This window comes from Pleurodeles waltl, chromosome 3_1 (genome assembly GCF_031143425.1).
Source record: "Pleurodeles waltl isolate 20211129_DDA chromosome 3_1, aPleWal1.hap1.20221129, whole genome shotgun sequence".
Taxonomy (NCBI): Eukaryota; Metazoa; Chordata; class Amphibia; order Caudata; family Salamandridae; genus Pleurodeles; species Pleurodeles waltl.
Genome location: NC_090440.1, coordinates 203,438,116 through 203,465,677, shown reverse-complemented (window position 1 = coordinate 203,465,677; position 27,562 = coordinate 203,438,116). Strand labels below are relative to the sequence as shown.

The 27,562-nt window shown below is 46.5% G+C and overlaps 1 protein-coding gene across 15 annotated transcripts in view; it reads right to left on the bottom strand.

Annotated features, from left to right (window-relative positions):
- LINGO1 (leucine rich repeat and Ig domain containing 1) overlaps positions 1-27,562 on the bottom strand; it is a 3,157,620-nt gene that overhangs the window by 583,672 nt on the left and 2,546,386 nt on the right. The gene's annotated exons all lie outside the window — the stretch shown is intronic.

The following is a 27,562-nucleotide window of genomic DNA, read 5'->3' as shown; positions in this document are numbered from 1 at the left end:
TTGTAATTGCTAATACACTATTTCAAAATCACAGACAGACTCCAGATTGTTTTGTGCTTTAAGTGTGTTTATTTAAGTGCTCAATATTGGAGGGGGTAGTGAAATGGTGAGGGGTGATGGCAGAGGAATTTCCATGGCAGAGTCCAGTCTATTAGTCTCACAGGTGCATTGCCCAAATGGGCATAGGAAGTTGAGCTGGGGCAGTTTAAGTATGGACAGGGTGACAAAGTGGGACAGTAGGATGACAATCAGGGTGGTCTCATTTCTTGGTGGGGGTCTTGGCATAGTGCTCTGTCTTTGTCCTGGATCTCAGGGACCGTTTGCGGGGTGGTTCTCCCTCTGCAGGGGGTGGGGTGCTGGTGTGGTGGTCATGTGGCGGGGCGTCCTGTCCACTAGCGCCAGCGGAGGTAGTGTGCAGTTCATCATCCATGCTAGTGTGAGGGGCCCCTTGTAGTGCCACAGTGTCCCTCCCGGTGTTGAGTAGTTTCTTCAGCACCCCTACGATGGTGCCCAGGGTGAAGCTGATGGTTCTGAGTTCCTCCCTGAAGCCCATATACTGTTCCTCCTGTAGGCGCTGGGTCTCCTGAAACGTGGCCAGGACCATTGCCATCGTCTCCAGGGAGTGGTGGTAGGCTCCCATGATGGAGGAGAGGGCCTCGTGGAGAGTGGGTTCCCTTGGCCTGTCCGCTCCCTGTCGCACAGCAGCCCTCCCAGGTCCCCTGTGTTCCTGGGCCTCCGTCCCCTGGACCGTGTGCCCACTACCACTGCCCCCAGGTCCCTGTTGTTGTTGGGGTGGTGGGTTATCCTGGGTTCCCTGTAGTGGTGGACACACTGCTGATTGACGTGTCCTGGGGACGGAGGTGTGGGCCCGCTGGGTGGGTGCTGTGCTGGTGTTTCCAGAGGGGGGAAGGTATGTGATGGCCTGTGCCAGTGTGAGAGGAACTGACTGTCCCGAGGTCCCCGATGGGCCGGGCTGGTCATCTAGATCCAGTTGGACAGATGTGCTGTCATCACTGTGGGCCTCTTCTGTTGATGGTGTGGACATGTGTGGACCCTCCTGTCCGGTGACGTTGGGTAGGGGTCCTGCAAGGGTATAAAAGGATGGTTATTACATCTATATGTGTCATGGTGTGCAATGGGTGGGTGACCGTGTACCCCAGTGCTTGCATTCCTGTGTGGGACCTTGTGTGATGATGGTTTAGGGGGTTGTATGGGTATGTGCAGTGGGCATGCTTTAGTGATGGGTGTCCATGCTTTGTTGTTGCATGCAAGGCTTGGTGTTGGGATGGGTGGTTTGTGATGTTGGGACATATGTGAGGAGTTGGGGTGCTGGGGGTGAGGGTGGGGGCATGTGATAGCATGCAGGTAGGGTGGGGGATGTAATAATTAAGATTTGTCTTACCAGAGTCCATTCCTCCACCTACTCCTGGGAGGCCCTCAGGATGCAGAATCACCAAGGCCTGCTCCTCCCATGTTGTTAGTTGTGGGTGAGGAGGTGGGGGTCCGCCGCCAGTCCGCTGAACCGCCTGGTGGTGTCTTGAGACCACGGAACGCACCTTCCCCCGTAGGTCGTTCCACCTCTTCCTGATGTCCTCCCGATTTCTTGGGTGCTGTCCCACTGCGTTGACCCTGTCCCCTATTCTTTGCCATAGCTCCATCTTCCTTGCAATTAAGGTGTTCTGCACCTGTGCTCCGAATAGCTGTGGCTCTACCCGGACAATTTCCTCCACCATGACCCTGAGCTCCTCCTCCGAGAACCTGGGGTGTCTTTGCCGTGCCATGGGGTGGTGTAGGTGATGTGTGGGGTGGATTGTGTAGTGATAAGTGTGCTGATATGTAGTGGTGTGTTGTGTGAGGTGCGTGGAAGTTCTGTGGGTGATGGTGTTGTGTGTCTGTAGATGCTATTTTTCTTGCTGGTGCTGTCTCTCTCTCTGGCCTTCTTTCGGAATTTTTTGTCGTGGGGGTTTGTGGGTGATGTGGGTGTGTGTTTTATATTGTAATGGGTGTGTGGGAGTGGTGTGTGTATGTGTATCAGGTGTGTGTATTTGGAATTGTCCAATGTGATAGTGTTTTGTATGTGTGTGTGTATTTTGAGCGCGGCGGTGTGTACCGCCAATGGAATACCGCAGTTGAAAGACCGCCGTGTGGATTAGTGTGTTGTGATAGTGTGGGCGTATTTCTGTTGGCGTGACGGTGGAGGTTTTGTTTTCGCCAGTTTATCACTGACCTTTGGTGTGGCGGACTTGTGTGGGTGTCTTAATTTTGGCGGATTCCGAAATGTGGGTCATAATAGCTGTGACGGAAATCCACGGCCGCGGCGGTGTGTTGGCGGTCTTCTGCACGGCGGTAAGCGGCTTTTACCGCCAATGTTGTAATGAGGACAGTCAGAACACCAGTCTCGCAAGGGTGATAAATGGCGGGTCTTGAGAGATCTCACTTGTCAAATGTTCAACTAGTATATTCATCTACAGCAAAAATTTCAGTGCTAAAATAATTATACTTTCTATTTCTACCACAGTCATTATGATAGTAGGGGCGGACACCGATTGGATGCAGTCTATGCATTTCTTGTCACCAAGATCCCTAAAGTTGTCCATTTTGTACAACAGTCAAGTCCATCTTCACCATCCACGAGTTCTCATTAGCCGAATAACACTTATGTCACCTACTAACCTAGACTTTACGTCCATATTTTCATGTCGAGATGTAAGACCCTGGAGATGAGATGAATACTTGATTTAGGATTTGCAGTTTTAGCACAACTTAACCCCACAATCTGTATTGTCTCCCTTGGATCCATGTGAAGTGTGAACAGTTTTGGGATCTTATTTGTATCATTGTTAATAATCCAGAAAAGGGAGTAGCCAGAAAATTTAAATACCCCTACTTTAAACCAAAGCTCTGATGGCACTAAGCAAGCGAAGCAAGTCATCACAAACCTACCCAGAAGAGCTTGCTTGCTTCTTCCATCCAAGCATCTAGCCATTCATCTTTTTATCTATCCATTCACCATCTGATAACCCATGATCTCACCTTTACATTCTGTTATCCATTCAGTCTTTCATCCAAGATTCAGTCTATCACTATTCTGTCCATCCATCTGCCCATCCATATCCAAACCTATCCATCTATCTTCAAACTTATCCATCAAACACATCCATCCTTTCACTCAATCCTCCATCCTTTCACTTATCCACCCCCCTTTCATCCATCCACCCATCCTTTCATCCATCCATTCACTCCTCCGTCCACACTTTCACCCATCCATCCACTCCTACACCCTCCCTTTCACTCATCCATCCATTAACCCTCTCACTCAGTCACCCATCCATTCACTCATCCATTCAACGATCGACCCATCCATCCACTCTATCACTCATCTGTTCATCAATTCACTCATCCATCCACCCTTTCACTCGTTCATCCATCCACTGACCCTTTCACTCATCCATCTGTCCACCCTTTCATCCAGCCATCTTTTTTCATTTTCACTCATCCATCTATTCTTTCACTCATCCATTTATCTATCCATCCTCCCACTCTTTGATCCATTCATTTACCCTTTAACTCACCGATCCATTCTTTCACTCACTCATCAATCCTTTCTCTAATCATCCAGCCATCCTTTCACTCATCCATCCATCCTCCCTTTCACTCATCCATCCTTACATCCAGCAAGTTACTCATGTATCATGCATCTATCCATCCCTCTGTTCACTCACCTTTCCATCCACCATTTCACTCACCTTTTCCATCCACCATTTCACACATCCACCCATCCATCCTCCCTTTCACTCATCCATCCTTACACCATCCTTTCATTCATTCATTCAGCTATCCATCCACCTCTTCATGCACCCACCCATCCGCCACTTCATTCACACATACATCCATCCATTCACTCACTCACCTCCTTTCCAAATAATTATGAGCCTTTGTCGGTTGAGTTGCAAACAGAAGAGTCCCATCAAGAGCCCTCTGCTGTAGCTGCTAAAGCGGAGGGGTTGAGGACGCCCCTGAATCTAGGATCTTGGTTTTGAATAAAGGAAATGTTTTGATTTTCCTTTTTTTCATTTAAAGGTGGACACCTCTGCACCCTCATTACTCATCATAACCCTTTCACTTTGCAACACAACCCTAACTAAAACCATTACCAATAATATTTACCATTTAGCTTCTCATTTTTTTTTATTCAAGAATGTAACCTCCCACCCCCAATTTTCTCTCACACAGATAATTTTAGGTTGAGCGTGCAAGCATTTTGGCCTGTTGTAATCTATCTGTGGGCTTTCAACCATGCCCACCGCACGCCCATCACTATCACTCGTTCATGGGCTTGACTTTCAAAAATCCTTTGTAATCATTGGTAAATGCTTTATGTTTGTCCCTCCTTGGGGCAGTTTTGTTACCACTTTGGCCACCTACCCTGTTATATGTAAAATTGCATGTTTGTCGATACGTTTGACTCCAAGTGAACTTCTTTTCCCTTTAGTGTCTCTCCTTCACGCTCATGCTCTTTGTGAGAAAGTAGCCTCTTTCTAGCCTTGCTACCCCCACTTTTGGCCTGTTTGTGAGTATATGTCAGGGTGTTTTCACTGTATCACTGGGATCCTGCTAGCCAGGGCCCAGTGCTCATAGTGAAGACCCTATGTTGTCAGTATGTTTGTTATGTGTCACTGGGACCCTGCTAGCCAGGACCCCAGTGCTCATGAGTTTGTGGCCTATATGTGTCGCCTAACTGTCTCACTGAGGTTCTGCTAACCAGAACCTCAGTGGTTATGCTCTCTCTGCTTTCCAAATTTGTCACTAACAGGCTAGTGACTAAATTTACCAATTCACATTGGCATACTGGTACACCCATGTAATTCCCTAGTATATGGTACTGAGGTACCCAGGGTATTGGGGTTCCAGGAGATCCCTATGGGCTGCAGCATTTCTTTTGCCACCCATAGGGAGCTCTGACAATTCTTACAGAGGCCTGCCAGTGCAGCCTGCATGAAATAACGTCCACGTTATTTCACAGCCATTTACCACTGCACTTAAGTAACTTATAAGTCACCTATATGTTTAACCTTCACCTGGTGAAGGTTAGGTGCAAAGTTACTTAGTGTGTGGGCACCCTGGCACTAGCCAAGGTGCCCCCACATCGTTCAGGGCAAATTCCCCGGACTTTGTGAGTGCGGGGACACCATTACACATGTGCACTATACATAGGTCACTACCTATGTATAGGGTCACAATGGTATCTCCGAACATGGCTATGTAACATGTCTTACCATTCTGGTATTGGGGGGACAATTCCATGATCCCCCGGGTCTCTAGCACAGTACCCGGGTACTGCTAAACTGCCTTTCCGAGGTCTCCACTGCAGCTGCTGCTGCTGCCAACCCCTCAGACAGGTTTCTGCCCTCGTGGGGTCCAGGCAGCCCTGGCCCAGGAAGGCAGAACAAAGGACTTCATCTGAGAGAGGGTGTTACACCCTCTCCCTTTGGAAATTGGTGTGAGGGCTGGTGAGGAGTAGCCTGCTCTGGTACGAAACTGGACAAAGGAAAGGGGAGTGACCACTCCCCTGACCTGCACCTCCCATGGGAGGTGCCCAGAGCTCCTCCAGTGTGTCCCAGACCTCTGCCATCTTGGAAACAGAGGTGTTGGGGGCACACTGGACTTTTCTGAGTGGCCAGTGCCAGCAGGTGATGTCAGATGCTCCTTCTGATAGGCTCGTAACTCTCTTGGTAGCCAATCCTCCTTCCTAGGTAGCCAAACCTCCTTTCTGGCTATTTAGGGTCTCTGCTTTGGGGAATTCTTTAGATAATGAATGCAAGAGCTCATCAGAGTTCCTCTGCATCTCCCTCTTCACCTTCTACCAAAGGATCGACCGCTGACTGCTCAGGACGCCTGCAAAACAGCAACAAAGTAGCAAGATGACTACCAGCAACATTGTAGCGCCTCATCCTGCCGGCTTTCTCGACTGTTTCCAGGTGGTGCATGCTCTGGGGGTAGCCTGCCTTCACCCTGCACCAGAAGCTCCGAAGAAATCTCCCGTGGGTCGACGGAATCTTCCCCCTGCTAACGCAGGCACCAAAAGACGGCAACACTGGTCCTCTGGGTCCCCTCTCATCCTGACGAGCGTGGTCCCTGGAACTCAGCAACTCTGTCCAAGTGACTCTCACAGTCCAGTGACAGTCCAGTGACTCTTCAGTCCAAGTTTGGTGGAGGTAAGTCCTTGCCTCCCCACGCTAGACTGCATTGCTGGGTACCACGTGATTTGCAGCTGGACCGGCTCCTGTGCACTCTTCCAGGATTTCCTTCGTGCACAGCCAAGCCTGGGTCCCCAACACTCCTTCCTGCAGTGTACAACCTTCTGAGTTGTCCTCCGGCGTCGTGGGACTCCCTTTTGTGACTTCATGTGGACTCCGGTTCACTCTCCTTCCAAGTGCCTGTTCAGGTACTTCTGCGGGTGCTGCCTGCTTTTGTGAGGGCTCTCTGAGTTGCTGGGTGCCCCTTCTGTCTCCTCCTCCAAGTGGCGACATCCTGGTCCCTCCTGGGCCACAGCAGCACCCAAAAACCTCTACTTCAACCCTTGCAGCTAGCAAGGCTTGTTTGTGGTCTTTCTGCATGGGAACACCTCTGCAAGCTTCATCGCGACGTGGGACATCCATCTTCCAAAGGAAAAGTCCCTAGCTCTATTCTTTCTTGCAGAACTCCAAGCTTCTTCCATCCAGTGGCAGCTTCTTTGCACCCTCAGCTGGCCTTTCCTGGGCTCCTGCCCACTCTCGACACTGTCGCGACTATTGGACTTGGTCCCCTTGTCTTACAGGTACTCAGGTCCAGAAATCCACTGTTGTTGCATTGCTGGTGTTTGTTCTTCCTGCAGAATCCCCCTATCACGACTTCTGTGCTCTCTGGGGGTAGTAGGTGCACTTTACACCTACCTTTCAGGGTCTTGGGGTGGGCTATTTTTCTAACCCTCACTGTTTTCTTACAGTCCCAGCGACCCTCTACAAGCTCACATAGGTTTGGGGTCCATTCGTGGTTCGCATTCCATTTTTGGAGTATATGGTTTGTGTTGTCCCTATACCTATGTGCTCCTATTGCAATCTATTGTAATTCTACACTGTTTGCATTACTTTTCTTGCTATTACTTACCTAATTTTGGTTTGTGTACATATATCTTGTGTATATAACTTGTCCTCATACTGAGGGTACTCACTGACATACTTTTGGCATATTGTCATAAAAATAAAGTACCTTTATTTTTAGTAATTCTGTGTATTGTGTTTTTTTATGATATTGTGCATATGACACCAGTGGTATAGTAGGAGCTTTACATGTCTCCTAGTTCAGCCTAAGCTGCTTTGCCATAGCTACCTTCTATCAGTCTAAGCTGCTAGAAACACCTCTTCTACACTAATAAGGGATAACTGGACCTGGCACAAGGTGTAAGTACCTCTGGTACCCACTACAAGCCAGACCAGCCTCCTACACTCAAGGCACTCATGGTGCTTTGAATCGGCTTGCTTATGTCAACTGTTTTACTTTTCAATTTATGTGGCAAGAAAAGTACAGTTAGGAACTTACAGCGCTAATAGCTCTAACTCGAGCAAACATGAGACCCACTGCATTGCAAATGCTTGTATTTTTGTATCCAGACGTCACAGCTCCTTGTGACTAAAGTTCAACTTGTAGAAACTCATACAGACAACATTGTGCTACAGCTATCAGGGCATCATTGTTCGCAAACCTGGTTGAATCTCTGAGGGCAGAGTCCTACTTTGTGAAATCCAGCTAGTCTGACTGCTAATGTCACTCATTTGGCAAAATGGCTCAAAAGCAGTTGCCCGACATGCTCTCCTGTGAAGCCCCTGAGGTTTTAGTGATTTCCGGATGGAATTATTTGTTTATTTTATTTGTGCAATGCTACCTTGTAAAGTAAACTTATCCCCTTTGTAAGGGCATTTAGTAATTCCAGCCTAGGTGAAAAGTGAAGGAATCTAGCCCAGTGCTTTAAGTGGACAAGCAGTGCTTTAAGTGGGACGGGTCCTGCTGGTGCTCAGCACTGACAGCTCCAAAAAGCAGGTGCTGAAATGAGTCTCTCTCTGGCTATTTAGGTCCTCACCCTCTGGGTGAAAAAAATCTTAACTATGCAGCAGTGTGCTGCCTTTGATGTAAATTAAACTCCTTATAGTTCTTTACCAGTCTCATCACTTCAGAACTGAAGCGTTTTCAATATTTTATACAAAGAAGCTATTGTTGTGCTTAGTTATCCTATGCACTTAACAACCACTGACAAAGCCAATAGTCCTGACTTGTAGGTGTAATGTTACTTGTGGCATTACATATTTGGCTACAATGACAATAAGAAGCAGCAAAATCCCAGATAGGCGGCACACTATTCTAAGCACGGATTTTTAACTTGGATACTTTAAGCAACGCCCCTAACTATAGGGGCCAAGCTCCTTTGAGAGACCCTCCAGTTTTCTCACCCCACTTAAATCCCTGTGGACAGGTACTCTCTGGCACCGAGTACCAGCACTTCTTTCATTTGAAAGGTAGAGTACCTACACTCCTCAGTACTGCTTCAATACATTTTAATGGGCGAGTAAGGACACATCTCAGGAGCAAACAGGCACTCAGGATAAGAAGCACCTGCACTTCTATGTTTCCATTCAAAGCAGTGATCTGGCCTCAATCCCCTTTGGTAAATAGTGTAGGACTCCCTAAAGCCTTGCTCTAGGTCTTTCTGGAATATTCCACTGAGTTCATATCCCCGCCCCTTCCTGTTTCCCTCGCGCCCATGGAGTTACCTCCCTACGGGTTGAGCACGAGGCTCTCCGCTGCCGCCCTTGGATCAGGGCGACGGCAGGCAGGCAGACAGAATGCTTGTTATGACTGTGAAGATGAGGACGATATGACAGCCGTGCCTCCCTGTCATGTGTTTTTTATCTCTTTACAGCGAAAGTGCTGCCAGGAGAACAATTTCCTCACGAGGCGGACTCCTGGTAAATGGTGTTGATGCTTCGGAAAGCAGGAGAGGAGTTTGATCAGGTAGCAGCAGAGTGGCAAACAAAATTCACACACAGCAGGGGTGTCTCTATTGCGAGTTACGCTGCAGGTGAGGTTTGGGATGGCACTCCAGCACTAGGCAGGCATCTGTGCAGACCACAGAGGCTCTGGGGAGGTGCAGACAGACACTATGTAAATTTACCAAAGAGTACTTCTCACCTAAGATTGTTTTGAATATATTTGCATCAATGAATAAAAGCTGACTGCTAAATTAGGAAGAGCAGGCGTGTCAAAATCCTCACATGGGCAAAATGAAAACACACCTATACTTTCTCACACTACTCTGCCACAGATGGATCGCAATTCGGCCTACCTCATGAATATTATTGAGGTAGGTTGCTAACTGCAACCCTTTATGATTTGATACCATCATAGGGATGATGGTCTGCTGGGGTCAGCAGACCACCGTTTCTATGATTGTTTTCAATTAAAGCAATCATTTTTTTAAATGCAACCCGATTTCCTTAAAGGAAAAAGTTATGAGTTAAAAAAAAAAATGTGAAACATTTTACAAACATTTTTAAACCTAGACAGTGGTCCATGGGATCACTGCCTACCTTTAAAAAATGTTTTTTCAACATTCATAAAGGGGAAGCGGCCCCGTGGAGACCCCTTTCTGTTTGCAAATGTCTTACCACTACTTTTGTGTAGTCAGTAAAATATTAATGGTTTGGACTGGATTTCAGTTGCGAATCATTAATACATCCCATTCCAATCACTACTTGGAAGGGATGCACTAAACATACCTCTTCCATATAACGATTTGCTATTTAGTCACAAACCCAAATTGTGATTCCGTGGAGTGTTACAGAATCATAATTTATCACTGGTACATACCAAAAAGATATTTTGAATTCAATAGTAATCCAATTTTACCAATCAGGCCCTCTGTTATTTGTTTGCTGACGGTCTTCTTTCTACAATGTGCCAAGATACATCAAAGAGGCACCACCTCATGCACATGGTACCTGATACTCCCTGCACTTTACTTCAGTGTAACACACCAAGCCCTAATAGATGCAAGTCCTGCTGGACATATGGTAGCAGATGCATCGAGGCCCTAATTATTCTAAGCTCTGCTTACTACCCTCTGTGTGGTGCCTAAATACACCTACATCTTGTGAGGCGCCAGTCCTGCTCTATACCTTGACACACCAACATTCATATGGGACATGCTCTGTGCCCATCTGTGGTGGCCAATTACACCACACCGCTCAACAATCTGTGTGTGATGTCTCATGAAGAGCTCTGTGTCACCGTGCCAATGCAACTCTATGTATGTGACGCTTTGACATATGAGGGTCGATCTAGCATCATCATGAGTGGTTGTACAATGGCTGATTTGTCATAAACAATAAAGCAAGCAGCAAACTGTTTTACACACAGGTCGGAATTACCTGTTGAAACCCAAATTTAATCTTCGTAAAATTTTAGCTGTTCAAACTCGCCAAAATTTAACATAGAAAAAGCATACAGTATTTAGCTTATCATGCAGATTTACGTGTGTTAAACACCAAAATCTGCATGTTATTCCCCAGAAACACGTAATAGGTACTATTTATCACACCTGATAAATAAGGTACCCCATGGTACTGTTATTCATCAGATGCAATGAATAGCACCTATACTCGTTATTAGGCCCTCAGACAGTCCAAGAGAGCAACACTGCATAAAATACGAGAACACAGCACAATTTTAACACTCAAACAAAACTGAATAGATGCTCACTTTTAATGACAGAATGCACCAGAGCAAGATATTGTGTTAGACGGGTCCTTATGGGGTTTACATGGCATGTGCTATCATATAAAATGCAAGGAAAGGTTATCAGCACCATATTGGTTACATTATTCTGTGCATTTGCCCAAAGCTCACAACCAGCGTTGCCATCAGCAACCTTCATGACATTCTATTGAAAACTTTAAAATTTGGATAAGGTTGGAATATTGTGTACTTTAAAACATTTGTATGACATTCGTGACAACCTATAGAGCATGACGGGGTAAACTGTGAATAGAAAAACACTTAACTAGGTTCAAGCACAAGGTGAATTGTGTTCACAAGCAAGAGAAAAACTTAGCACAGGCAAAGTAAAATCGAAAAACACTGCAAACTTCGTTGTAGAAAATCTGAACCTTTGGAAAACTTTAGTGGCAAAAAAACACTTACTTGAACAACTTTAAAGACTCACAAGCTAAACATAAGAACAAACTGAAAAAAACGTGAATAAAAGGTCTTGAATTTGCATTAGCATGAGGTATCTGCTTAAACTGTAGTAGAAAATAATATATATTGCTTAATCTATATCAGGCCTAGATTTAGTAACATTTTGCTGTGGGATTGCATCACTTTTTTGGCACAGCCACGACACAAAATGTATGTTCAGATTTACTAAGTCATGTAAAGCCTGATTTGCTTGGCTTTGCATGGTTTAGCAAAAAAAAAAAGGAATGAACACAGCGCAGAGTGCTACCTTGCATTTCCTTGCATCCGGGAGGCATTCCATGCGTGGAGCATAGCCGCGTCAGTACATCCATCTATGGATTTCGCCACAAACCTCTATTTACTAAAACCTGGGTTTGTGCCACAATGGTGCGTCTGCCGAAGGGTGATGTAAAGAGGTGAAATATCTTTATTTCTCCTTGCTACTCCCTCTTTGCATGTGTGCTGCATTTTCATCATCAAACAAACAAGGAGAAATAAGCCTACAAGAAGGTGTTCCCTTGCTGTGTTGTGTGAGAGTTTAGCAAATCTCAGCCTCAGATTTTCTTTGTGCTGGTCTGTAACATCCTAGGTGAGCACAGCGTTGGTAGGGCTTGGTTACAAGGTAAGGTTACAGTGTGAGTTTGGTTCACACTATTTCACTGGCATAGAGTAGAATTAGCATTGGACTGGCACATTCAGAATCACCCAGAGGAGAGTCAAGAAGACGGCAAAGCACCATTCACAAAGACAGAAATTGGCTGTGGCGGCCAGAGGATTGGCAGGATATCGGTGACTGACAGCGGAAATTGAGTTACCTGTGAGAAGACAAGTATGGCTCAACGGGCTGATACAGGAGGAAATTGAGCTCTTTGCCGGCACGGCACATATACTGCTGTGGGTGTGATTTCCAGAGCGTGCTGATTTGCGCTCTAGTGTGCATTGTCCTAGAAATGTGTGTGCTCAGAGGCATCGTATGATGCGTTTCCTACCTGAGCGGGTTGATGCGCTCTCCAAGTGACCTTCATGATTGCTTAGCAACCCGCTGCCTCACATATTAAGATATCTTCCACCGTTAGCAGGCACCGACGATAAAGAAGGCGAAGGCGAAGATGAATATGAATCAGCATTGATGCAATTGACATTGAGTTTTGGTAAGCAAAAAAATGAGGTGGTGGAAAGATTCAAATTTCTCAATAGAGGTCAAATGCCCTTGGAGTCAGTGGTGAGTTATGTTGCAGGACTGCAATCTTTGGCAGTCACATGCAATTAAAAGTGTTTTTTGGACGGAATGTTGAGAGATCATCTGGTATTGAGGGCCAACAACAAAAGACTTCATGAAAACTTGCTGAATGCAAAGGTTTGACATTGCAAGTGGATATTGACATCATGAAGAGAGCTGAACTTACTGATGAAGGTTTGAAAACACACTGGCATCAAAGGAAAGAGTAGACGCAGTTCTAAAAAACCACAATAGGCTGGTAGCAAGGAAGAATTCAGCTTTGTCTAAGTTTGGTGATAAAACTTGCTTCAAACGTGGTAAAAAGTGTCCTGTTATAGGCCAAATATGCACAAAATGCAAACTTAAAGGACATTCTGCAAGAAGTATATTGCAGCAACCGGAGTGGTATCAGGAGAGTCAAGGAAGGGATCAACATGGTGGAAAGTGGTGATGAGCCAGAAGGGTGTCAGGATGTCATTCTGAAGATACACCAAGTTGGGAAGGTTGGGTGATAGCCCATTTTGTGTGATCAAGATAGATGGCCAGGAGGTAAGCATCATGGCAGATTCAGGCACTAGGTACACTCTGGTAGTAGAGGAGTACATGAGTAAATTTCCCAATCATGTAATAAAATCCCCAGATGTCAGGTTGTTGGCTCATGTCACCAAACCCATAAATCTGGTGGGGTTCATAGAAGCCAATTTAGAGCTGCAAGGAGTGGTGGTCCCTTTTAAAGTTTACTTTAAATCACTCCTTTACTGAGATCACTCCTAGGGCTGGTTTAACAATACTCTTGATTCATTGCTATGTTTGCAGATGGAACCAAGCACATGAGAAAGCTCATGTTGAAGCATGGGAAGTTTTGTCTGGTGTGGAGAGTGTGAGAAGGAATTTTCCAAGTTGAAATGGAGATTTGTGTCTTCTCGGATGGCCTCAACAAAGGGACTTACTGATACGATTAGCCCCTAATCATCCTGAGCGAGTTCTTGGGGAAAGGTCAGAAACAGCCTAAGTTGAGGAGGTGTCTGTGTCTTTGGAAGAGGAATTTCCTTCTGTGTTCACTGAAAAGTTAGGCAAACTGAAGGGATTCAAGCATAGAATAATATTGAAGAAAAAAGCCGTAGTTAAGGTGCATAAGCCCTGGAGTGTTCCTTTTGTCATGAGAGAGCCTTTGCACCAGGAGCTAAACAGGTTATGTGATGATGGGTTTATTGAAGAAATTAAATTGTCAGAGTGGTTGGCGCCAGTGGTCCTGGCAAAGAAGAGGAACAGAGAATTGTGTTTGTGTGTGGACTTGTGTGATCTGAATGCTGCCATCTGGATCAGCAGGCATCCCTTGCCCAACATAGGAGAAATGCTGACCATCATCAAAGGGGCTAAAGTGTTTTCCACTCTGGATCTGTTTTCAGCGTATCACCAAATTGTGCTGCACCCTGATTCTAGACCATTGACTTCCTTTGTGATGCCAGAGGGTGCGTACAGATTAAAAAAGATGCCATTCTGATTAGCTTCTGCCTCCGCTGTATTTCAGCATACTATGTACCATTTGCTCAAGGAATATACCCTGTGACATATTTCCAGGATGATGTTTGGGAAGAACACGATTAAACACTGAGGGTAGTTTTGGGTGTTTTGCAGAAGAATGGCTTGACTATCAAAAAGGAAAAATGTAGCTTTTGTGTGAAGGGTGTGGAATATTTGGGACACTGGACAGATGAGAAGGGAATTTCTCCAAAAGTGAAGCTAGTTAATGCTATAGAAGAGAGCTCCCTTGAACAAAGACCAACTGAGATCACTCCTAGGGCTGGTTTAACATTACTCCTGACTCATTGCTATGTTTGCAGATGGAACTGAGCACATGTGAAAGCTCATGTTGAAGAATGGGAAGTTGTGTGTGGTGTGGCGAGTGTGAGAAGGAATTTTCCAAGTTGAAATGGAGAATAGTGTCTGCTTCTGCGCTAAAACCCTTTGACACAAAGGATGTCACAGTCATTAATAGTGATGAGAGTTGTGTGGAGCTGTGCTACTGCTGATACCTGATGGTAGGGAGGTCATGATTGTATTTGCATCCAGGCCATTGAGAGAGGGGGAAAATAATTACTCTTACAATGAGAAGGAGGATTTGGCCTGTTGGGCAAGTGTCAACGTTTCCCAGAAATACGTGTGAGGTACAGAGTTCACACTTCATACAGACCATCGTTCTTTGGTTGATGTTTTTACCAACAAAAGCAGACAGGGTTTCTGCCAGGATAGGTCATTGGGTTATGAGGATATTGGAATATAATTTTTGGATGGAGTAGATACCAGTGATGAAAAATAGGTTACCAGTCAATATGGATGAGGGTGGTGACGCAAGTGAATGTGATCACAAAGGGGAGGATTTCCCATGAGGAATGGGTATGTACTGTGTGTGATACTAAAGTGTTACAGAAAATTGAAAGGTGCATGGAAAATGCTTGGCCAGTATAAGGGAAATGTTCTGATACAGCTGAATTATTTTGCCAAGTGAGTGTAGAGTTGTCTGTGGTGAATGAAATTATGTTCAGGGGGAAGATGTTAGTGGCTCTGTCAGTTTTGAGAAAAAGGATCACTGACCTTGCCTATGAGGGCCACACTGGAATGAGTGCTGTCAAAAGGAGTATCAGGGCAGAGTATTGGGGGCCTGGCATAGATCGTGATGAGGAGTACAGCATACATGAGGGTGTTCTGTGTACGTGGAGTGACAACTCTCAGAGGATGGCGAAACACCCTCCAGTGATTTCAGACACGTCTGATGGACAGTGAAGAAAGGTTGCCATAGATGAGATGGGTCAATTGTGTGTATTGGGTGGGTCATCATAGTATGCTGTGATGGTGGTTGACTACTTCTGCGGTGGCCTGAAGTCATGTTCACTGATCGGGTGGACACCAAGGTTGTGGTCAATTTTATGAACGAGACAGAGAAGGGATACCTGAAGTTTTGGGGTCTGACAAAAGGGTGCAATTTGTTTCAGAAGATGTGAAAGGATTTTTGCAGAAATGTATGGTAGAGCATGTATGATGAACTGTTTATTACCCACAAAGTAATGGTTTGGTGAAGAGATAGAACAGGTCACTGAAGGAAGGGCTGCAGTTGGCATTGAGCAGTGCTGAGAATTGGAAGAAGGCTGTGAGTAAACTGATCTGGGCTCAACCCATCACATCTCACTCTGTAACTGGAAAGTCCCCTTTTGAGTTGATGAGCGCATGCAAGTTTCACGCAATGCTATTTAAAGGAACAGAAAGAAAAAATATATAGGTGATAGCTGAAAGTGTGGACGGAGATTATGTGGTTGGTGAATTGGTGAATCGTTGCATGTTTTGAGAGGGAGGGGAGAGATGAATGGAAAGTCAAAGTTTTCTTCTCCTCTTCTGGTCAGGAGGGTGAACAAGAATACCCTCAAACTTGGTGATGGGAATGTGTGGAACTGAAAGAGGATAGTGAAGATCCCACGTTGCGTGATGAGTGGAAGGGATATGGAGTTGAGCGTGGAAGAAAGGTGTAAAGTGGAGTTGAGTGATTTGCAGGGAGGAAGGAAACTCCAGGATCACAAAGATCTACTTTGTCCGATAAAGTATACAATTTTATAATGTATTACGATGAATATTTATTTATTTTTCTTTGCAACTGTCATCATGCAATGTGTGCATATATATATATATATATATATATATATATATATATATATATATATATATATATATGTGGTTGTTTATTCTGTGTACTCTAGAAGGCGCTACCATGCCACACTAATGGCGCATTGTGCACTATTTACTAACTATTTACTAATTTTTCACCTCTGGAGATTTGGGTTATCACTAAAGATACAGACACTATGGAGCAGTTCCTTCTGCCTGTAATACTGGTGATACAAACAGACGTACCACTCATATAGGGCATACTTCCCTTCACTGTTATCCCATGGCAGCCCACACCAGTTCCTCGTACTCTCTTGTTATATGTCACAGTCCACACTCCCCAAATTATATGGATGGGGGAGAGATGGCTGCTCTGGGGTGCTGTTAAGCAGACAACAGAGGATATATTCTTGCTCTCTACATTACCCTACAGTTTGAGCAGCACATTACAACGTTGTGATGATTTTAACATCACAATAGAGAAAAGTTCCTTTAAATTACACACCTGTTCAGATAAATGCCAAAACAAATACAAAAAAACAAATACAACAAGCATTGGTAAAGCCAATAGGTCTTGTTATTCAGTAGCATTCGCAGAGTATTTGGCTTTGATAATGCTTAATGCTGAAAAAAATGATTCTTTGCTTCTGTGGAAGAATATCGGCAAAAAATGGAGAATTATAAATATTTAGCTTATCTCATCACACACATGTGTTATTACACTATGATAGCCCCAGCATGATGACATACACTGGTGACTGCATTACCACACATGCGTGCACACATATCATGACACAGTGGCTATTTTGTTTTTGATTAAATGTGCCATCCTAAAATTGCTGCCAACCATCTTGCAGCGGGAAATTAAATAAAATACTTAAAATGCGCACCAAAACACATTTCTTGAAAGGAGTGGCGAGCAAGCAAATTCCAGCTGTTGGGCAATTTTCTTAAAAGAAGTAGTGGAGAAAAGTAAATATCAAAGTGCAGTGGAAACAGTGAACAAATCAATGGAGTAGCTGGCTGGGGGATGTTTAAATAAAGAAGAAAAAGTTAAGCAGGATGCAATAAAAAAGCAAGGAAAGGAGCAAAATGGAAAGTATGGGATGAGGATGTGAGGAGGAAGCATACAAGTAGGAGAAAGTGGGAAAACACATGCACCTCCATGGAGTGCTGGAAGCAAAAGAAAAAAGTAGTTTACAAACATGGAGCTATGAAAGGTTACAAGCCATCCAATCAAAAAGACGGCAAAGAAAATATGATCCACTGTGATCCAGGTGAGGGACGAACACAAGAAGAGGAAGGAAAGCCATCAAATAAGATGTAAGCAAATGAGATTGACAAGAAAACCAACCAATGGTAAGCAGTGGGCTGACACAAAGTCCACTGTAAGTCCTGGTATTGTCCACAAAAGTCTTCAACAAAAGACAACTAAAAGCAGTTTGCAGACAATACCTAAAAATGAAAATACTCTGGAAAAGTCTATTGGTTAATGAATGAAAATTCTTGGGTTATGTTTCATTTTCATCTAATTATCAGGCATGTTTATGGGCAACAAGATCTGCACAGTGATATGAATTTCTGATTATTTTATGGTTGTTGCTGAAGTGTTTATCTTGTTAGTTCTTAAGTTTCTTTAAAAAGAGTATCCACTGACAGGCACGAATTAGATTTTCAAGAGTTGCTTGTGGTGGTAGGGAGATACTTTAGACAATCTAAGACTTGCTGTTCTGAGATATATGTTTTATTGAGCTCATAGGCACTGAAATATATGAAACCCAATATAATTTACCCTTCTGGGTAAAACAATAGCTTAATTTGATTGAGATATAAGAGTATGGCACATCTAAAAATAATTGCTGGCTGCTGGTTGTTAAATTAATACAACAGTGCTGTGGTATCTGGAAGCACAGAAGAATACAGGAGGGGAAGTAGACCGGTGAAATCAGATTTTTTTCATGCCTAATGCACATAATTTTCACAAAAATAATGCATTTTAATGGAACCGTGTGTGTGGAGTGGTGTGAAAATTACATGATAAACATGCTCTCACATCCAAAAATACTGCGAGCTACTAGTCAATGTATTGGGCATTTGCTTGCATGAAGTAGTTGAAGTGTGTCTTCGGGTTCAGAAATCATGTGATATACCTGTCCAAACTATTAAACTGTCATCTGTGTGATATTTTCTACTTAAAACATTCTACTGTGAAACACTATAATCTGGATATATGCAGGGGCGGCGTCAGCCCCCCCCCCCACCCACCACCCTCCCCAGCCAGCAGCAGCTGCAACCTTTCACTATAAAACAATAATAAACAATGTTTATTCTCGTTTTATAGTGAAAGGGGTGGGGCCATGGAGCTGTGACGGGGACGAGGAGGAGTGCACAGCATTCCCCATCAGTTCACATGCATGTTTCACCTACCATCTCAGGCCGGCAAAACAGACATGCGCACTCACTGGGCTCTCTCCAACCCAGCAACAGACTTCCATTCTGGCAGGGCGCTCTGTCCAATCCTAACACTGCTTTCATGCTGCCAATAGCATGAAAGCAGCGTTAGGATTGGATGCAGGGCAGGCTAGGAGCCTGTGCCTGCAGTCCAGTCTAGGAGCTGAGGGGAGCGGTGAGGCACGGCGCGGAACAAAAATGTAAGTTTATTTTCATTATATAGTGTTCCCCCACTGCCCCGCTACACACCAAACCACCCCTTTTCCCTCCTGCGAGCCACCACTGTATATATGTGAGATTGTGCTATCACGAAAAACAAGCATTGGCAAAGCTTTAGGTCTGGCAAAGGCTACTGACCTTTTCACTTTGACCATTAATATTTTGTGTGTGAATGGTTTTCGCATGATGAGCAACCTATTAACGGTGCTGAAGGAGCTGCTGTTTTTTAAAGTTAAACAGCATAGTCCAAAAGCCTACTTAAATATAAAGTAAAAGTACATATTGCATTAAATGTCCTTAATGCTGAATCGGACTACTTAATGTGTAGATGTGCAGATTTTTCAAGACTAGAATGCTGTCACTCACAATAAGGTAGGCCACGGGTTAGGGTGGGCTGACTCTGTGATTGTGGCCTGTGCTGCATGCTGTGGTGGGTAGAAGCAAAATGTGAATGACACTACAGCAGGCCAATGAATGACAAGGAATGGGCCTAGGCATCTTTCTGCTCAAAGAGAGACAGTGTTTCAATAAACAAAAGGGACCCTAGGTTACACAGGGACTTAGGGTAAATAGTGTTCTAAAGAACAGGGATCCCTGTGTGATCAAGAATTAGACTTTAGTAATAATCATTGGTTTGAAATCAAAACAATGTATCAATATCCAAAATTCTGAATGCATATCTCATTAACAGCCACAACAGTGGGCAGTGAGGCAAATGTGATGTGATGGTGTGCCCAGGAAACTATGTGATAGGCGTGACTTAAAAATGCAATCTTTGTAGCTCAATCTGATTAACGACAACACACACAGGAAAACTCCAAATATTTAAATCCAGAATAGGGTCCTTATTCAATGTTGATGACATTTTGATCATAAGTAAATAGTAGGATCATCATCAGGCTGAAAATAAATATGCACCTGCAGTGCTACAGAATGCCATAACTTATAGAGAGTCATAGTTAGAATCTGAAGAGCAGACAGAGCAGGAAGGAGGAATCCTGATGCGAGTGAGTCCTGGGGAGGTTCTGGAAAGGATCCTTAGGTCATGCCTTTCAGTGACTATCTTCAGGGCATGACAGGGGTATCTGCAGACTCCTTGAGCCTCCTCGCTCCCTAAGTAGTGATTCTGAGGTTTTCTAGACCTCAATGGGCTCCATTTTTCATCCAGAATGGATCCCATGCAGAACCTCCCAAGAAGTGATGACCATTGAGATTCTCTGTTCCTGTGCTGCCTTCTTGTCAATGCATTCAAACCCCTCCCCAAGTGAACATCAGCTCCAGCCATGCACATTGAGTTTGTTGAACATTGTTTAGAATTGCTGCCAGCCAATCAAATCGCTCGGTCCCTTTGGACCAGTTCCGGTCCCGCAGTACCGAAATGGCCAAAAGGAGAAAAAAGTTCCTTGGCCAGTCAGAAAGCCCTGCTTTTTAAAAATGTTTAAGTTATCTTAGTAGTCCAGAGGGCCCAGCCACCCAGATATGCCTAACTTTTTTAGCATTAACCATTTCAGGCCCAACCTGAGCCCCTCTTTCAAGACTTAGGCCTTCATTACAACTTTGGGGGTATACGTGCAAGACCGCTGAGCAGAATACCACCACCATACTGTCAGTGCCGGCGGTAGAGTGATCACCGTATTAGGAGTCACAAAGTGAAAACCGCCTAAAAACAGCCATAAATGCAACACCGCCAGGCCAACCGATGGCAAAATAATTTCTGTCCTACCACCAGCCCCGCCACGCCAACACCATTCCATCCGCCCTGTCACTTGTCAGATCCCTGCCTAGCGGTCCATGCAGAGAGGAAACGGGATTGGCGGTGCACACCGCTGTGGTTCAAAAAGGTACCACTAATAGTAGGCAACACCACATTGGACAGTTAGAATAACCCACACCTGAGACACATACACAAAACACAAACCTTCTCACTGCACTATAAATCAGGCCCTCATACACATCCACAATCCCTTGCAAATCCTACAAATAGCACACATAGTGAAAATCCCTTTACAAAGAACCCATACACCACAGGCATATTCACACTGAACACTCACCACACAACTGCACGTTTTGCACTAGGCACACATCACACTAACATACCAAACCACAACCCACCTGCATCTACAAAAAACACCCCCACCCCACCAAAATGGCACGTCAAAAGCACCCATGTTTCACTGTCAATGAGTTGAGGGTCATGGTAGGTGAAACCGTCAGGGTAAAGGCCACACCTTTTCGGAGCCCAGGTCGATGACAAGGAAAACAGAGTTATGGCAGAGCATTGTTGACAGGGTCAACTCAGTGGGCACACATTCATGCACAAGGGAGGACATCAGGAAGAGGTGGAACGGCCTAAGGGGGAAGATGCATTCAATGGCGTCCAGGCACCAGATCTCTCTGAACAAGACAGGCGGTGGGCCCCCACCTCCACCCCTTGAGCTAACATCCTGGGAAGAGAAGGTGATGGACATCATGCATCCTGAGGGCCTGACTGGAAACATCGGAGAGATTGACTCTGATAAGTCAATAACCCCCCCAGGCATCAGCCACTCCTGCCTAGGATGCATCCCCACCACCCATCACTACCCATCCCATACCTCTGCACCCCTCCCAGGCACCCAACCCCACTCCAGTGCATGCCACACCCCTCCAGTGCATGCCACACCACTGCCACCAGCCACACACAGTCACCCCCCAATGCACGGAAACCAAGCACAATGCCAAGCACCACAACTCCCACAATGCAACACTCCCTACACATCAGAGGAACACAGTCCCACTTCACAAGGAAACACCTGCATGTGAAACAATCCACATGACACACCAACTGGCAGCCTCAACTGTATTCCAACACATGGCAATGACAGAAATGTCATCCACTATCCTCAACCCTCAATGGCACATGGAAACAATGGCACAATTCACATCCCCCAAACAATGTCTGCATCACTGCAGCTGTCATCGCCATCACTGGGAAGCAAGTCAGACTACACCATGCACCACACGATGTGGCCAACAAAGACATCTACAAAATTGAACTCACTCCCTTCCCATCCACAGGTCCCGCTGCCACTGCCACCCGCCAGCAGATGCCAGGGTCAGACAGCCCTCCGTAGGATGACGGTCCCAGTGGATGTCCGGACAGTGATGACTTGCCTGGCCCATCAGGGATGACTGATCAGTCTATACCCAGCAGCTCCACCCTGGACACACGGGGCTCCCCCCTCCCATGTGGCAGCCACACTTCAGGCAGACATTCCTCCCCAAACCAGTGCCCCTGGGACAGGTCAATCAGAAGAGTGCATCACAGTACAGGTGCCAGAGTCAAGGGCACACACTCAAGACAATGAAGGTCCAGGTGCTAATCAGAGTGGCCACACTGTGCCAGGGGCACAGGGGGCCAGTGGTAGTGGGAGGGGACCTGTGGTCCAAGGGACGGGGCAGGCACAACAACAACCTGCCCAGACGGCCCTCTCCCAAGTCCTGGGTGTATACCACCAAACTCAGGACATGATGGGCCAGATACTCACCACTGTGCAGGAGAACTAGAGGCTGCAGGGGGTACACCATCAAGAGGCCATGCAGCAGCGGCAGGCCCTTAATGCTACCATGGCCACCATTGCAGGGGTGCTCTAGGAAATGGCCAGCATCCTGCATGAGTCCTCCACCCACCAGCAAACTCCTTCCACTAGCCAAAAACATTACTGAACATCGGCTGTGACATCCCTGCGGCCAAGCCCACTGTCATCTGGAACTACCCTGTGGCAAGAAAGTGGAGGACTGACAACACCTTTACTGTGGGAGGGATGGCATTGGGATGACAGATGTCAGGTAACAGATCAGGCTCCAACTGGGTCATCAATTCCATGATGGTCTGACGGTTCAAGCGATACATCTGAATGAAGTGTCACTCTTCCAGGATGGCAAGGTCGACTAGGGTCCAGTACACAGAAGCATGTGTCATCCTCAACATTGCACCGTATCTGGGCATAGGAGAAAAGTTACAATCTTCACCCATGACGAAAATAACATTTAGCCCCTATTCACATGCACAGGACAGATGGAAGCGATCTAATCCCACCGGCACTAGACGTCATAGCGGCATGCGGTCCATCCACTGTGAAACTCATCATTGGATAACATGGTTGTCTTTGGGAGACTGGAGCCAATGATGATTGCCACTGGCAGTTACGGTGATGTCCACAGAGGACGTGACCGCCATTTCATGTGGCAATGCTCACTTGACTCCTGACACTCCTGCACACAAGACTTCCACTGCGTGTGATGCTGTGTTCTGACTCTGGTAGCCCAGATGCCACTTCCTGCAGGTGATAAGGCCCCAGCCTTCTTCCAGGAGGAACTTGAGAAGCTTGTGGACGGCGCCCCAACCCTGTATGGAGAGTTACATCGGGCACCAGAGCAGCAGGTGAGTCTAATGTCACTGTCCTGTCTGATATTGATGTGGATGTAAGGCTTTGGGACGTGGAAGATAGAGTGGATGCATGGAGATGGGTGAGCAGTCTGACGGTTAGTGGCATGTAGACATGTGAGTGTGGCCATGAGGTGTGTGAGATGTGTGCTGTCCACTGATGTCCCTGTGATACCACTCTACATGACCTTATCCTTCTATCTGTGCCACCCATGCGCCTGTGATACGACTCTACATGACCTTGTCCTTCCATCTGTGTCACCCATGCGCCCATCAGAAGAAGGGGATTTGACGGGCCATCGCCAAGCAAGTGCGGACCCTGGGGGTCCATGTCAGGTTGATCCCCCACTGCAGAAAGAGGTGGGAGGATCTGAGATGCTGGGCCTAGAAGTATGCAGAGGCCCAGCTGGGGGTGTCCTCTCAATGAGGGAGGTTTGCCCGTCGCACTCTTTCCTCCCTAAGGGCCAGGATTTTGGCGGTGGCCTACCCGGAGGTGGATGAGCGCTTGAGGGCAGCACAGCAGCCACAAGGGGTTAAGTACACACTCTCACCTTGTTAATGTGTTGCTTAGGAGCTTTTGGGATATGGACTGGTGGGAAGCTGTAGCATAGGTACTAGGTAGATGCCTGTCCACTATGGGTGTCAGTCACCCTGCCAGGATTTGTATCACAAATGTGTGCCCATTCCATGCAGTAAGTGACTTATAAGGGCAAGCACTTCCATTATGTAATGTGCGTGGTCACCCTCAACCAATTTTTGGTACCAAGCTCCTGCCAATGTCATCAGTACACCTGAGGTGTCAGGGCACTGTCATCTGTGTTTTCAGAGCACTGTGCCAGGGGAGCTGAGTGAGCCCTCATTCTGCTGCCTTGTACTGTATGTGTTGTGAGGCAGAGTGGGGCAAAATGCCAGTGTTGTAGATGTCACTGGCTTAGTGGGCATGCTACCTACCCATGCAGGATTCAGTTGATACAGGAGTACAGGTTTTGTTTTCTGAAATGGCCTTGTTGAGTTGGCAAGTACTGGGTATGTGTGACTAGTGTTACTCACACCAAGTACATGGGTACAATTGTACCAACATCAACAGTACAGATCATCATAGCTGGAGTTTGCCCCACGGTGTCCCACTGTTTGTAGCATATACAGGTGAGGATATGGCATGGCAGCAGATGATGATGCTGTTACACTGTGTGACTGTTGTGCTGGCACTGACCCATTGCACCCTGCCTCTCTCTCCCACCCTCCTTACTTCCCTCCCTCTCCTCCTCTGTCTTTGTGTGCATCAGCATCATCTGGTGAAGAGGAAAGGACACCGGCGAGTGGGGAAGCTGCAGCCCACGGGACCCAGTAGGCTGAATCCAGTGGAGCCGAAGGGACCAGTGGGACAGAGGGTGAGAGGAATGCCACGGGGGAGACAGGATTGTCCACACCATCTTCAGATTCCTCCTCCGATGGCGGCTCCCTGGCAGACCCATCTGGGACCACTCCAGTTACATCCCTGTCCACCACCCCCCTTTCCAGCTCCGCCCTCCCTGTAGCTCCCCACCCAGTTGCCCGTGCCCGCTCACCCAGGAGGTTGGGCATCTCCTTTGCCACAGGCACCTCTGCCCCCACCCAAGTCAGACCTGCTGCCCTCAGTGAGGAAGCTATTGACCTCCTGAGGTCCATCTCTGTGGGACAGTCAACCATCATGGATGCCATCTAAGGACTGGCATCGCAGGTGCAGCAGTTCAGTGGGTTACTGGAAGGCATTCATGGTGTCCTGGCTGGCCTGCAGAGATCGTTTCAGGCTTTGGCCTCCTTATTGACAGCAGCCAGTGTCCCTGCTTCTTCCGTCCCCCCTTCAGCCATCTGTTCCAAATCCAACATCCCTCTCCCCTCACCCATCCAAGGCACATTTTCTGACCCACATGCATCCACATCAACAGACATGGTATGCAAGGACAGACATAAGCACCACAAACGCCACCACTGCCATGCACAAACACATTCAGATGCAGACATGACAACATCCACTCCCTACACCAACTCCCCCATCACCACCTCCCTCACAGGCACTACACCACTCATACCTGCAGTCACCATCTCATCAGTCCCAGATCCTGCCACATTTGCTCCTCACTTCCACTGTCACCACAACATCAGACCTACATACATGCACCCCATACACTACATGCACACTCAGCACAACTGTCAACACCCCCACATGCAGCACACATACCCTACCTGCAGACAACACAACATTCACTCACACAGTCCCCCTGACATATCCCTGCACCTCCTCCCACCACATCTAAACGTCCACAGTCACCCACCCAACAGTCACACAGCACACAAATGGAATCCCAGTATGCACCTGCACCCAAATCACCTCCATGTACTCACCTTTCACCCACTCCCTCGACCTCCACTCCCATACCTTACTCCCATAATCATCCTATGCCCTTAAGAAATGTTTCCTATGTGAATGTTCCTTGTTCCCCACCAGTGAACTTGTCCCTGCCCCCCCCAAGCACCCTGCTACCCTACCACACCCCTGCCTTTCACCTCCGAGTCCTTCCCTGGTCATTGCCCTGCCCCTCCCCAGCCTAAGATTTCCACCCCCACCAAGTCAACAGCCACCCCTTCCAAACCCACTCCACCAAAATCAAAGTCAAAGCCCAAACCCCCCTATACCCTTCCAATCCTAAGGGCCCCCCCTCCAAGCTCAAACCTAAGCCCCCCCTCCAAACCACCATCCCCAACGCCCCTTGCCCTGAGGTGCCTGCATGCCCCATTGTTTCCCCTGCCCAGTGGAGGCCAGCAGTTTGTAGTCAGGAGTCAAGTTGGCATTCTGTGCCCAGTGTGCAAGAGGCACAATGGACTTGATGGACTTGGCCTTGGGCCCCATTGTACATTGTTTCTTACATTGCTTTTTATGTATTTTTATCTATATACAGCACTGCACTGTTGCAGATGGTTACAACCTTGTCCTCACTTTCCTTCCACATGTATGTGTGGTGGATATGCAAATGGGTGTGTGTGTGTGTGTATGTGTGTGTGTGTGTTGGTACGGGTGTTTGCGTGTATGTGTGGGCGTGGCTTGCCTTGCCATGTGTGTGTACTAATATTCTTCCCTCCGGTGTGTGCTAGGAGGGTGTACTTACGGTTGGTGTCTTCGTCGCTGGTCCTGGAGTTCAATAACCAGCAGAAGCATTGGGAAGACTTGCAATTTGCGTGCCATGGCACCTGTGGATGTGCCTGTGCTCCTGAAGGTGGGTGTTCCCTTTTGCGTGATCCGTTTCCACCAGGCTTTTCGTGGCGGTGGGACCGACCTGAAAATCCTGGTGGTGTGCAGCCTTGTAATAGGGTCATGGGAAACAGCCTCACCGCCGGCTTGGATATGCCTGCCACCGGCCGCAGTGGTCCATCCGCAGTGGTTATTCAGGCGGTGTCTTGGCTGTGTTCTGTTGGTTCTATCCCTGTGCTCATAATATGGCAGTCCGCTCCGCCGGGGCAGTGGTGTTGTGACCGCCACCTCCATTGTGGCGGTCCATGGACTGGGACTGCCAGACTCGTAATGACCACCTAAATTCTCAAAAACCACAATACAGATTTACAACAAATCATAAAAAGCATAAAATCTGAGTAAAGTTCTATTTTTGACCAAATTTGTTGTCATTTTGTTCAGCCATTTTCTCATTATCGAAGAGTAAAGGTTCCTAAGGGAATAAAACATGGGAAATCAACATTTTGGGATCGCCTCTTTGTTGGCCCCTGTTTGAAAGATCAGAGGAAACTTTCTATGAAGGAGCGAACTTGGATAAAGTCTTTTGAGAAAGGTGCATGCTGATTCATCAAACAGTGCCAATGTTATTAGTAACATAAAAAACGCTCTTCCTGTGGAAACTCACAGAACTAATTTTGAATAACTTTGAATTTAGGGGTGTCCCTCTTAGAGGTGGTTTATCTCACACCGAGGATGTAAGCTTGACTCTAAGGTGTATGCCACTGTGCCCAACTCAGGCACGTGAGTATGGTATTTTACCAAACTATAAATAGTTGTCCATGGAAACTGGAAGAAGGTGTCTTTTCAGTGGTCATGTGAAGCCTATAAGATGGTAATCCTGTCAAGGTGAATACAGTCTTTTGTAGGCTGCTCGAGGTTTGGAAAAAGGATGGGTTCAATAAAATCTATGGAGGCATTTTGTTTGTTTGCTAAGTGGGTCAATACCATTAAAAAAAGTAACATCCACAAAATATGGGTTAAATCCGTGTGTATTGTGAGTGCTCTGTTATTCTGTGTATGTGTAAATGGGTGCTTGTGGCAGTGTGTGCCTGTG